At 38.5% G+C, this 11954-nt stretch overlaps 1 long non-coding RNA gene across 1 annotated transcript; it reads left to right on the forward strand.

Annotated features, from left to right (window-relative positions):
• Positions 1 to 2903: 2903 nt before the first annotated feature.
• Positions 2904 to 10236, forward strand: LOC114055154. Its single transcript, XR_003570666.1, has 4 exons — positions 2904 to 2917; positions 6447 to 6454; positions 9972 to 9980; positions 10154 to 10236. It is a non-coding gene; the product is annotated as an uncharacterized LOC114055154 (long non-coding RNA).
• The last annotated feature ends 1718 nt before the right edge of the window (positions 10237 to 11954 follow it).

Here is an 11954-nt window from a genome sequence, read left to right on the forward strand (position 1 = left end):
GAAGCTTGCCTTCTCAGTAAGCACAGAATTCCTGGACCTAGAACATTTGGGGAGAAGAAAGTATGCTTTTTATTAAATAATTGTATTTATTAGAGCTTTTGAAAGCTACTTGAGACATTGCTTGCGCCTTCACCATTTCTGCTCGCTGTAAACTTTCTCCTTTTGTCATAAGCCAATTCTGTTTTCTACAAAGGATTTCTCTTGAATGTCCAGTGAAGAACAGCACTTTTTTTGACTGCTAAGAACAATATTTTTCAATGAATAGCAACAGCTGCTGAGAGAATTTGTCTCTTTAAAGTTAAGCTTGAAAACAGTCTTTAAAGTCTTTTCTTCCCCTTCTGTCTTCCAGTTAGCAATAATGCTTACAGTGGATGTATGCACATATGTGCATGCTTGTGTAGATAAATTAAAACTGTTCATATATTGCTAGACAGAAGAGATAGCTTTTAGGTTTTTGATTTAGTATGACAATGTTGAAAAGTAACCTAAAATTAATAATCAGACTTATTTTTATGAACTAAGGACAAGTTTGGTCTTCTCTGACCAATTCACATATTTCACATATTTCCATTATAAGTAATAATATGGAAGATAGAAAATGTTCACTTTATTTTTTTTCTTATCATTCTTAAATGTTAAGTCCTGGAATCTTGATTTAATATTCATAGGTCTCTGTGTTCAAATTGCAGTATAAGTAATTGCTAGAATAAACTATAGAAACAATTATAATCATCAACAAAATGCAATTAATTGATTGGTTGTGTTTAAATTTATTTCTTAAGGCAAGGACGCAGCACTGTTTTAACCTAGATTTCAACTATGTGAAAAGCAAAGCTATACATAAAATTAAGATCTATAAAAAACCACAAACATAATGAACCACAAGTAAAAATAAGCAGAAAAAAAGGAAAGATCATTTGTGTTGTTTTCAAAAAATTGTTGATCCATAGGATATGAAAATTAATAGGCCTAACTTTTCATTAATGTTCCTTTTTCTGTAACTAATGTTGCTCCTGTGTAAATTATTGTCATGAGACTGGTCTGAGAATAGTAAATAGAAAAGTTTCTCATTGTCTCCCATAGTATTTGAATTTGAAGTACTAAAGAAATTCTTTAGAAAAACCCAGTGTTATATGGTGCAAAGATGACCTGCTCCTCATTTCTTCCTCTTCCCTGCACACAAATTTAAAGAGAGGAAACATTTCATTTCCTGATAAATTCAAAAGAAATGTGATTGGTATCATGGAAGCAATGAAGATATACTATTAACAGTAGAAATTGTACAAAATCAAATAGCTCCTAAATGCATGGAGTAAGGTATAAATCTTACCTTTATCTTGTATCTCAGACACTCCTTCTCAGCCTCATTACGTTTTTTCTACTTTCAAATGTAGGCAAGTTAGGGAAACTGACCTGCTTTTGTTCTCACACTATATATTCATCTCCATGGTGCTTCTGGTTGAAATAATGTTAATAATAATAAAAAAGAGAAATCCTAGCACAAAAGCGAAGATGGTGTTCCAACTGTTCTTTGTGTCCCTTTTATGTCTTGACATCCTCTGAGCTGCATCCTGCTCCTGGCAAGCTTGCCTAATCTCTAGGAAGGCTTTTGGAGTCATGGGCAAAGTGCCTGGCTTTGCCTGCAAAAGCTGAGATATTTATCAACAGGGAGTGGAGGACAGTGCAAATCCTGAGCTTGAAACAGGGATCAAACAATAATCCTCTGCACAGTCCTTTCAAATATTCTTCTGGTCTTGGCACTAGAGGGCAGTTTGAAAATTAGATTTGTTGCCAATACAACTGCACAGCCCCACCTCTTTGGTTTTAAAATTCAGACTGTACTCTGTTCAACAGAAGATGAAGACACCTTTTAAACTTGAAGGCTTTGTTTATTATTGCATCATCAAGGCTGACTTCCTAAACCAGCAGTTCAAAGCAATGATATAAAAGAAGGGGTTTTTTATAATTTTTTAAAACAGAAATAATGTCCTCATTGTGCATCCTCTTGAAAATGACAACTCTTACTCTTTGAATACAAAAGGTACAAAATCAAAACAAAATCAAACATTTACTACCTGTCTCAAATGAATTCAAAACAGATAAAAATGCACTCGTGTCAATCAGTGTGTCATTAGTGTTATCTTTTAAAACACAAAGGAGACAACCGATGACATTCCAATACAAGTGCTGATGAGTTTCTTCAAGGAGCTAGTCAGTAGGATGCCCTAGGAAACTGCCTTCAGTGACAAGGGAGAAGAACAGAACTGGCAGATTTTTGGGGACTCTTTCCATAGAGCACAAGAACCAGTGATGCCCAGGTGCAAGAAAGTGGACAAGGAAGGAAAGGGGTCATTATGGCTAAATCAGGACTTGCTGGACAAGGGCAAATGCACAGTCAGTGAAAGAAAGGAGAAGTGTCTTGGGAAGAGTATAGGGATTATGCCTAGTTGTTTATGGATGAAGTGAGGAAGGCCAAGGCACAGCCTGAGCTGAACTTGGCAAAGAATAACAAGTATGCAAAGAATACAGGTATGTTGCTTAGAAAAGGAAGGTCAAAGAAATTGTAACTCCCACAATGAACAAGGCTGGTAAACTGGTAGCAATGGACAAGAACGTGTCAGAGGTACCCAACAGCTTTTTTGCCTCAATCTGCAATGACACCCTCACTTTCCACACCTCTAAAGTAGAGGGACTGCAAGACAGGGACTGGGGAAGCAAAATCTATTCCACTGTAAGAGAAGATCAGGCCCGTGATCACTTGAGGAACCTGGATGTACACAAGTCTATAAGAAACATCTCAGAGTTCTGAGGGAATTGACTGATTTAGTTTCCAAGTCACTCTCCATGATATTTGAAAAGTCCTGGCAATTAGGTGAAGTCTCTGATGAATGAAAAAATGTATCCACCTTTAAAAAGGGTAGAAAGGATGACCCTGGAAACTCCTGATCTGTCAGCCTCACATTTGTACATGGAAAAATTATTGAAGAGATCCTCCCAGAAGTGGTGCTAGGGCTCATAGAAGACAGGGAGTTTATTTGAGACAGCCACCATGACTTCAACAAGAGCAAGACATGCCTGACCAACCTAGTGGCCTTCTACAATGGAGTGACTACATCAGCAAACAAGAGAAGAACAATGGATGTCATCTATCTGGACTTCTGTAAGGCCTTTGACACACTTCCCCCACTCAACTGGAGAGAGAAGATTGTTGAGTGGACTGTTAATTGAATAAGGAATTGGTTGGACAGTTGCATCCAGAGGGTAGTGGTCAACAGCTCAATGTCCCAATGGACATCAGTGACAAGTGGTGTTCCTCAGGGGTCCATATTGGGGCCACTGTTATTTAGTATCTTCATTAATGACACTGATGAAGGGATTGAGTGTGCCCTCAGTAAGTTTGCACCAAGCGGAGTGACGTGGTTGACACATCTGAAGGATGGGATGCCATCCAGAGGGACCTGAACAAACTTGAGAAGTGGATCTATGGGAATTTCATCCAAAAGAGACCAACTGCAAGGTGCTGCAGTGGGTCAGGGCAACCCCAGTGTCAATACAAGCTGGAGGATGAACAGAACAAAAGAGTCCTTCTGAGAAGGACTTGGGGGTGCTGATGGATGAGAGGCTGGACATGAGCTGACGATGTGCACTCACAGCCCAGAAAGCCATTTGTATCCTGGGCTGCATCAAAAGCAATGTGGACAGCAGGAAGGGGAGCCTCTCTGCTTTGGTGAGACCCTACCTGGAGTACTGCATCCACCTCTGGGGCCTCTGAACAAGAAAGACATGGACCTGTCAGAGCAGTCCAGAGGAGGGCCTCAAGGATGATCAGAGGAATGAAGCACCTCTCCTATGAAGACAGGCTGAGAGAGTTGGGATTCTTCAGCCTAGGGAAGAGAAGGCTATGGGATAACCTTATAGCATCCTTCCAGTTCCTGAAGGGAGCCTACAGCAAACACGAGGACATATATTTTGGCAGGGTCTATTGTGATAGGACAAGGGGCAACGGTTTTACACTGAAGAAGGATTGATTTAGATGAGATATAAGGAAGTAGTTTTTTACAATGAGAGTGGTGAGGTACAGAAACAGGCTGCTCAAAGAAGTTGTGGGTGCCCTGTCCCGGGAAATATTCAAGTCCAGGTTGGATGGGGCTTTGAGCGGCCTGATCTGGTTTAAGATGTCCCTGCCCATGGCAGGGGAGTTGGAACTAGATGGCCTATAATGGTCCCTTCCAAATCAAACTATTTTATGATTCTATGTTTGGTGTTTTTTGGTTTTGACAGATTTTGAATGTATTTCAGTTAAAACTCTCAACTGAGTTTTCAGCACGTTAGGATTTGGTTCTTTAATTAGCTGCATACTAGGACACAGAATTTCAGTCTAGAGTTTCAAAGTTATTTGAAACCTAAACTCCTTTGACATTAACCACTGCACATGGCAATCACTAAGTTTTTGTTTGACATGTTATCCATTCAGAAAATGGGGCATCAATGTTTGCTTCTTCCCAACTTTTCTCTCTCCTGTATACAGCTGAGCTCCTTAAACAGAAGTCTGTTGTGTGAAGTGTTTGTGCAATATCCAATCACAGTCATGCCTCCCTCTTAACTAGAGTTTCTAGATACTACTGTCATATTCAGAATTATATCAATAGGTATGACACCAACCTTATATTTGCAGTCATATTACTCTATTTGTAGAAGCAGAATGAACAGGTAATTTAGCAAAACCAGATGGTGTTTGTTTTTTTTCCCCTGACTGAATGGATATTTCAGCATTACGTGCTACCACTATAGATAGCTGATTAGTCCCAAAATATCTGATCTCCATCCATCCTTGACGTGAATCCTTATGTAAATACCCCACCTTTGTGGATCCAATTATGCAATCCTCATCATCTCTCAGTTTTCAGTTATGTACTAGGCCCACTGGAGTTTCTCTTTGTAAACATTTTCATAATGCTTGAAAGCAAGGTATATTACAAATTCTGCCCTACAATTACTGACATCACAGTATAAATCCAAGTATTCCTCCTGCATGATATTTAAAATATGAGACACTTTTATACAGCCTAGGAAATGTAACTTGAAATGGTTTGGATTTTCACCTTTTTTTTCCTTTTCTCCTCTGTGTGGGTATAAATTGGATGTTTCAGACCTTGATGTTTTGCTCAGAATTAATCGTTGTGCCCTTTCCTCTGAAGTTTATATTCTTGTAGACACCTAAATCGCAGAAGAAGAAGACATCATTAAACAATAGATTGCTACACTTGCACAACATGCATTTTAAAAAATTTTCTATTGTAAAGATATGAAGGTAATAAATTACTTTTACACTGGGACTTTCAGTAAATAATTCATCATACATGCTGAATATCTTAAGAATATCTTAAATGTTGCATCTCACAGAAACACCCATAATTAAGCTTTTTCTCTTGACACAGTTTTTTGAGAGTTTATCTTCAACCTTATTATGTATCTCAGAAGAACAAGCATGACAGTCAGTCAGACAGAGGACTCAGAATTTGGTAATTTAACATTTATCTTGTAGACCACAGTTGAAATAAAAATATTACAGAAAGTGAATGGATAATATTAAGTTTTCATTTCCTTATTGACATATTTATATGTGTGACCTTATTTTCAAAAAAACCAGTGCAGTCTTAGACACCTGGACAACACTCCTTGTGTATCGTGCTATGTATACATACTCCATGTCGTCTGTTGAGTACTTACACTATCCTTGTTACTGTATGGAAGCTTCTGTTTCCAGAGAGCCCAATTAGGTAGAATCTACTTGAAAAATGAAAGCTGCCTAATTTCTAGCTGCATGTTACAGGACAGATAACAAAGGACACAGAGTTGAGGTTGAGATTGCTTCCCTCTGTTCTCTGTACCTCTTGATTGAACTGGGCTACCTGGCAGGGCTATGGCAACTCCAGCTCACGTGTTGCCGAAGCTCATTTTAAAAGAGCTGGTTCAGGTACTCCTGGCAGTGCAGTCACAGCAACACAGATCTCAGCCTAATTGCTTCAAAAAAAAAAAAAGTATATGTATATATGCATAGCTGCTCAGGAGAGCTTTATAGCCCATGCTGAACCACTCTACCTTCCTCATGCAAAGAAGCACATCTAAAGGTAGTTCAGACATGTGATACACACACAAGCTGCAGTCCCACCCTGGGCAGCCTAGCAGTTATATGTTCTGTTGTAGACAAAACAACTGAACTCAACTTGTAAAATTTTGGTGCCTGTAACACAAAGTAACAGATCGAAATCAAACTGATAGGCTGTCATTATATAAATCCTTCTGTGATGCTACCTTCTGTAACAGTTCATCTTAGAAACATTAGGAATACAGGGATTTGAAAAACAGACTTAAAAAAATAAAAGGAGAAAATTCTTTGTGCTAAGAAAGATTGAAAATCTCAGGACCATGCAGTTATAGACAAGACATGGATGTCTCCACAGGTGATCGAATCAGGAGTAATGAATGATATATAGAACAGAAATCAGATGTTCTTAATAATCATCTCTCAGAATGATGGTTTATGCTATTACCACCTCTGAAATAGTTTCAGGCTTGCATGTCTCTTGGGATCATGTAATGGGGGATGTTATATGACAAATAAGTTTTCCAATTTGTAGATTTCAACACTTTTTGTTTATTTTTATCTCTGTCTGAAGATACCACCTGCCTCAATTTCACAGCAATATACACTGCAGCCAAAACAGCTTTGAACTCAGACATAGCACAGGTCTGACTGTTCAAAACAACCTTCTCAATAATCTCAGCTTTACGTTCCTGAACTAATATTTTTTTATGAAAAAAAAAATCTTTGATAATCTAGTTTTCAAATTGATGCCTTAGATACAGATGTTCCAGTGCATTAAGAAGGAACAAGAAAAGGGAAATTTGCATTTTTACGCAACTTTTCTTTCTTGCGATGAAGTAGTTAAAAGGCATTGGCAAACTGCAATCATTGTACATACATCACCACAGGTTTCTCTAGTTTTTAGAGTTTGAGCAGCACCTTTATCTTCCATAAAATAAAATAAGAGTTTCAAGCCTGAAAGCCAGTAATTCACAGCCTCTCTGTCTTCTTGATGGCAATTATAATCATTATTAACGTAGATTTTAGGGACTATGAGACAGATCATTGCTATAGAGAACTTATTCTGAGCCTGAACAAATATCACTCTTGGTTTTTCATAATTTTGAAGGGCAGTTTGGACTTTGGAGATCCTCAGTTTAACTTTGATGAAACAAAATGTCTAAATCTAAAAGAATCTTGGTGAAACAGTGGGATTTTTTCAGACCATTTGCACATCCTGTGTTTCTGAGTAAGTGAGTTATATAGAAAAGAACACGTGCTTCAACAACTATCAGCAAGTTCCCGAGGGCATACGAAGAAAATTCCAATTTTATCATAGGGAATTTAAAAACTGTCAACTGAATATGGCTCCTGTATTTGACCTGCGCACTTTTCTTTCAATTGTGTGGTTTGACAACTCCATCAAGATAGATTTGACTTCAGTGCCTTGAAAACTTTCAGTAACTATTAATCCTTTTTTCCCCACCATTGTTTTATCTTCAATGAGTACATGCCACTACATGCACAGCTGAGCAGATCTATATGCCTAAGATTTTCATTTGCATCCTCTGGTGAAATAGTGCTTTATACTTCTGGAGATTTCAAAATTTACAGGGAATTTGCTAGGGATTTTGTTATATTTGTCCTACATTGCAGTAGCTGACTGCTACTGTCAGACTGTAGCTGACTACAGATTAAAAAGAGAATTTGGGAAGCATCCCTGATGATTCTTTAATTACTCGTGGGAGGGAGTGAACAGTTTGTAATGACTGCCTCACTGTTTCTTTTGGACAACTTTATGAGTTGCTGATTGATTTAAGATAGACAACCTCTGAGGGGTGTCATATAGCACACACAGAGGTTATGGGGAAGTACTGGATTTTTGATGCTTGCTGCAACTAAAGGCAGCAGAGTTGCACTTTACTGTCCTGCTTCGTTCCCAATCCCCTGAGTGGCCATGTTGTCTTGAAGTACCTTATTGCAGGTGTAACATCAGGTACCAGTGGCCTAGAAGCAAATACTGAACATTGAATTATTAGCAGTAACTATGAATGAATGATTTTCCCATTCTTAGGGATATCCCATTATTAGGGAAAAATACAAATATTAAATTAGTCACTGTGCCACATGATTTGCATAATACAGTTTATGAAAAATATTGCGTAGCATTGTAATGCAAGGTTTTCTATGCAAAGTCAAGGAACTTGAAAAAAATGCCCCCAGCATAAGAAGGACATGGAACTGTTGGCACAAGTCCAGAGGAGGGCTACAAATTTTATAGGAGGACTGGAGCACCTTGCTATGAAGACAGGCTGAGAAAGCTGGACCTGCTCAACCTGGAGAAGAGGAGCTTATGTGGAGACCTCATAGCAACCTTCCAGTATCTGAAGGGGGCCTACAGGGAAGCCACAGAAGGACTCCTAAGGAACTGTAGGGATAGGACAAGGAGTAATTGGTACAAATATGTAAAAAGTGTGAAAAGTCCTAGTTTTATTTATGACCAAAATTTCTGACTGATTTTGCTTCTAGATAAAAGATTGTGCCTCAAAGCCATGTGTGGTCTTCCTCTCTTTCTTTGATTTCACTTTATCATTATTTGCTACAATTTTCAGTCAATGTTTTCTTTTGTAAAAAAAGTTCTCCCTTAGCATATATAAATCCAGGTACAGCTTTAATCTAACAGATATTCAATGACCAAAAAAAGGCAACAGTTCTATTCATGGGTATTGATACCTCAATGAATAGTTCTTCTTGTTGAAAATTTTTGCTATACTTCTACACCTTCCTACAGCAGCACAGATCAAAGAAGGCTGTGTTGGAGAGACTGTAGAGCATTCTGGAGTTAGGGCTGCAGGTGTAATCAGAGCAAAAAAATAGGTTCCTCTGCTGGATAATATTACATACCTACAGCACAAAAAACTTTGTGATTCCCAACCAAATAAGCATATTATCAACTATCTCTGGGGAAAAGCTACTTCACTGCGATGAAGTTTCTAAGAGGTTGCTGACAGGAACAAACTGTTAAACAATCAAGACATATCAAAGACATTTTCCTGCTTATTTTCTTTGTTCCCTATCTAGTAGAACAAATCTGACATCTGGCAATAGCAAGTCAGCAGTATTTCTACATTTGTTATTTCTTGTTTTCCTTTATTATTCATATATTGATGCTCAGGAAAGTAGGTACTGCAATTATCCATTGAAAAGACAGCAGGGGTTGTTGCAAATGTTCTTATGTGTTTTCTTAGATTTCTGTGGACAGATATTTTTAGTGAAGTCTGTTTCTGTAATTGAACTGTGACAGACTTTTATGGCTTTCAAGGATCTGTTTACAGAACTTAGAGAAATATCTGGTTATTTGCTTCTTTGTCCTTTTGATGGTATCAAAGGAAGCTATGAGTACACCCTATAGTTCTTTTGCATGATAACATAAGGGCATAGTAAATAGCTCCAAAGAAAAATTCTAAGGTAATTTCTGTTAGTGATGATATTTTGTCAGTAGTATAGCTGACAGTGGGAGAAGTTAACCACACAAGTCAACACCCTGTAACAGGTGAGATGGAATATTGCAGCTTAGACCAGAATATGCATGTGTGTGCTTAGTTTATGTTGGAAAGACAGAAAAAAATCATCCTCTCAAGAAGACAAAATCTCCTCTGAAACCTTACATGATGCATGGTTTCCTGTATCTTTGTGTTTCCTCTCTCACCACCTTTCTGGTTTGAATAATCAGTGACATTTTCTCATCTGCACCCTTGAAGGGTACTAGGAAATGTGAGGAAAGTTCCTAGTTAAAAGCACTCAGGAGGGATGCTAGAGGAGGCTTTGGGAGGAGTGGCTCCAGAGCTGTTTGGCAGAAAGGGACTTGGAGGTGCTGGTTGAGTGTGCCCAGGTGACCAAGAAGACCAATGGCATCTCAACCTATGTAAAGAATAGTGTAGTCAGCAGGACTAAGGAAGTGATCATACCCTTGTACTTGCATTGGTGAGGCCACACCTTGAATACTGTGTCCAGTTCTGGGTCCCTCACTTTAAAAAGCATGTTGGGGTGCGAGAACATGTTCAGCAAAAGGCAACAAAGCTTATGAAAGGACTAGAGAACATGTCTTATGATGAAGGACTGAGGGAGCTGGGTTTGTTTAGTCTTGAAAAGAGTCTTAAGAGAAACCTCATTGCTTTCTGTGGCTACCTGAAAGGAGGTTGTTGTAAGGACTGATCCCTTTTACCATGGCTACAGTTAAAAGACAACAGGAAACAGCCTTAAACTGAGGCAGGGGAGATTCAGATTAGATATTGGAAAGAAAAAATTCACTGTGAGGCCCATTAGGCATTGGAATAGGTTTCCCAAGGAGATGATAATTTCCCAAGGAGGTGGTAGAGTTACCATCCCTGGAGGTGTTTAAGATATGTCTGGGTCTGGCACTGGGTGACATGGTTAAGTGGTTTAGGGAATACAGTGACAGTGCTGGGTTGATGATCTTAAAGGTCTCTTCCAACCTTGACGATTCCATGATTTTATTCTGTGGTTCTAGGAGCATATATATTCTATTCTAACACCTGGATCCAATATCTGGCATCATTAACAGCCTGAGTTAGTCCTGTTGCAAGTATAATAGAATTATATTCAGCCTTATGACTTGCAGTGGGGCCGAAACACTGATTTCCTACTGGATAGTCAACATAGCTATCAGCCTTGACTGAAATTGTCTATCAACTCGACACAGAAGTGTTAAATAGTGTTTTGTCCTTTCTACCTAATTCAGCTTCAGTGTCAGCAGGAGACTTCCATTTGGTTTTTATTCAACTGTGCTTGCCATAATCACAAATTTTTCCCAGTTAACGGAAGGTGATAGGATGAAGTGAGCATCCCAATACCTGTGTTCCCAGTGTATGCTTTGGATGAGAAAGGAAATAAACTAACTGTAAGGAGGAGACCTTTGTAAGATACTAGCCTTTCCCAGTACAAGACACACAAAGTCCTTTAGAAGCATGCAATGTGCAGAGGTAAATGCAGGTCCTTATGCTTTGGAAGAAAGAAACCCTTATTCCGGCTAAGATCAGATACTGATGTTCTCATTGCAGTGCAAGATAAATCTGAACATTGTAAAATTTCATCCACATACCATGTGCTTTTGAATACCCTGCATGAGTCAGGCCAGTTGTGTCAGGCATGAGTACTGGCCAGTTCAATTGTTCATTCTAAAGGGTATTCTAGTTGGGTATTTAAACTGAAAAAGCTATGATAACTGCAGAAATGCAATAAATGAGCGATGGATAAAACACCAAGAATGAAAACTCTCATAAACAAAACAGGCATACTTGTGTTTATATTGCTAAGGAGTAATAAAATTGTCTGAAATGAAAGCTTATTTGGCAAGGGGAAATTATGAGGCTCATTGCCTACAGATCATTAAAGATCCATCATTGAGGTTGTAAGTTCAGGTCACACAATATTTCAAAAAGACAGAATACAAGGGGGAAACAAAGCCTAGTAATATTCATTAGATGTGTATAATTAAAAGAGCAAAGTGAATGAAACTATTATGGCTCACATTACAGCAGAAAAGGACTAATGGCCAGCATCAGAGATTAGCCTGAAGGAGTCTAAACTGTTATAATTTACAGTTTACATAAAATCTTCCCCCAAGGCCTGATCCATCGTTCATTTAGAAACCTTTTATCCTAGCTATGCAGAGAAGACTAATTCTGGACATAGAGCATCTTTGCTGGCTCTGAGTTCTCCACAGTGATGCCTGTGGCACAGAAGGCAGAATTGAATTTTCTGAATTGTCGCTGTGTATTACAAATCTCCTGCTTCCTGCATCCTAGACTAGAAAATTGGGCTTGTGACAGAGGCAGTCCTAAAG

The sequence above is a fragment of the Empidonax traillii genome, unplaced genomic scaffold, assembly GCF_003031625.1.
Source record: "Empidonax traillii isolate 1590-97213 ecotype Southwest subspecies unplaced genomic scaffold, ASM303162v1 scaffold48:size2401408, whole genome shotgun sequence".
Classification (NCBI taxonomy): Eukaryota; Metazoa; Chordata; class Aves; order Passeriformes; family Tyrannidae; genus Empidonax; species Empidonax traillii.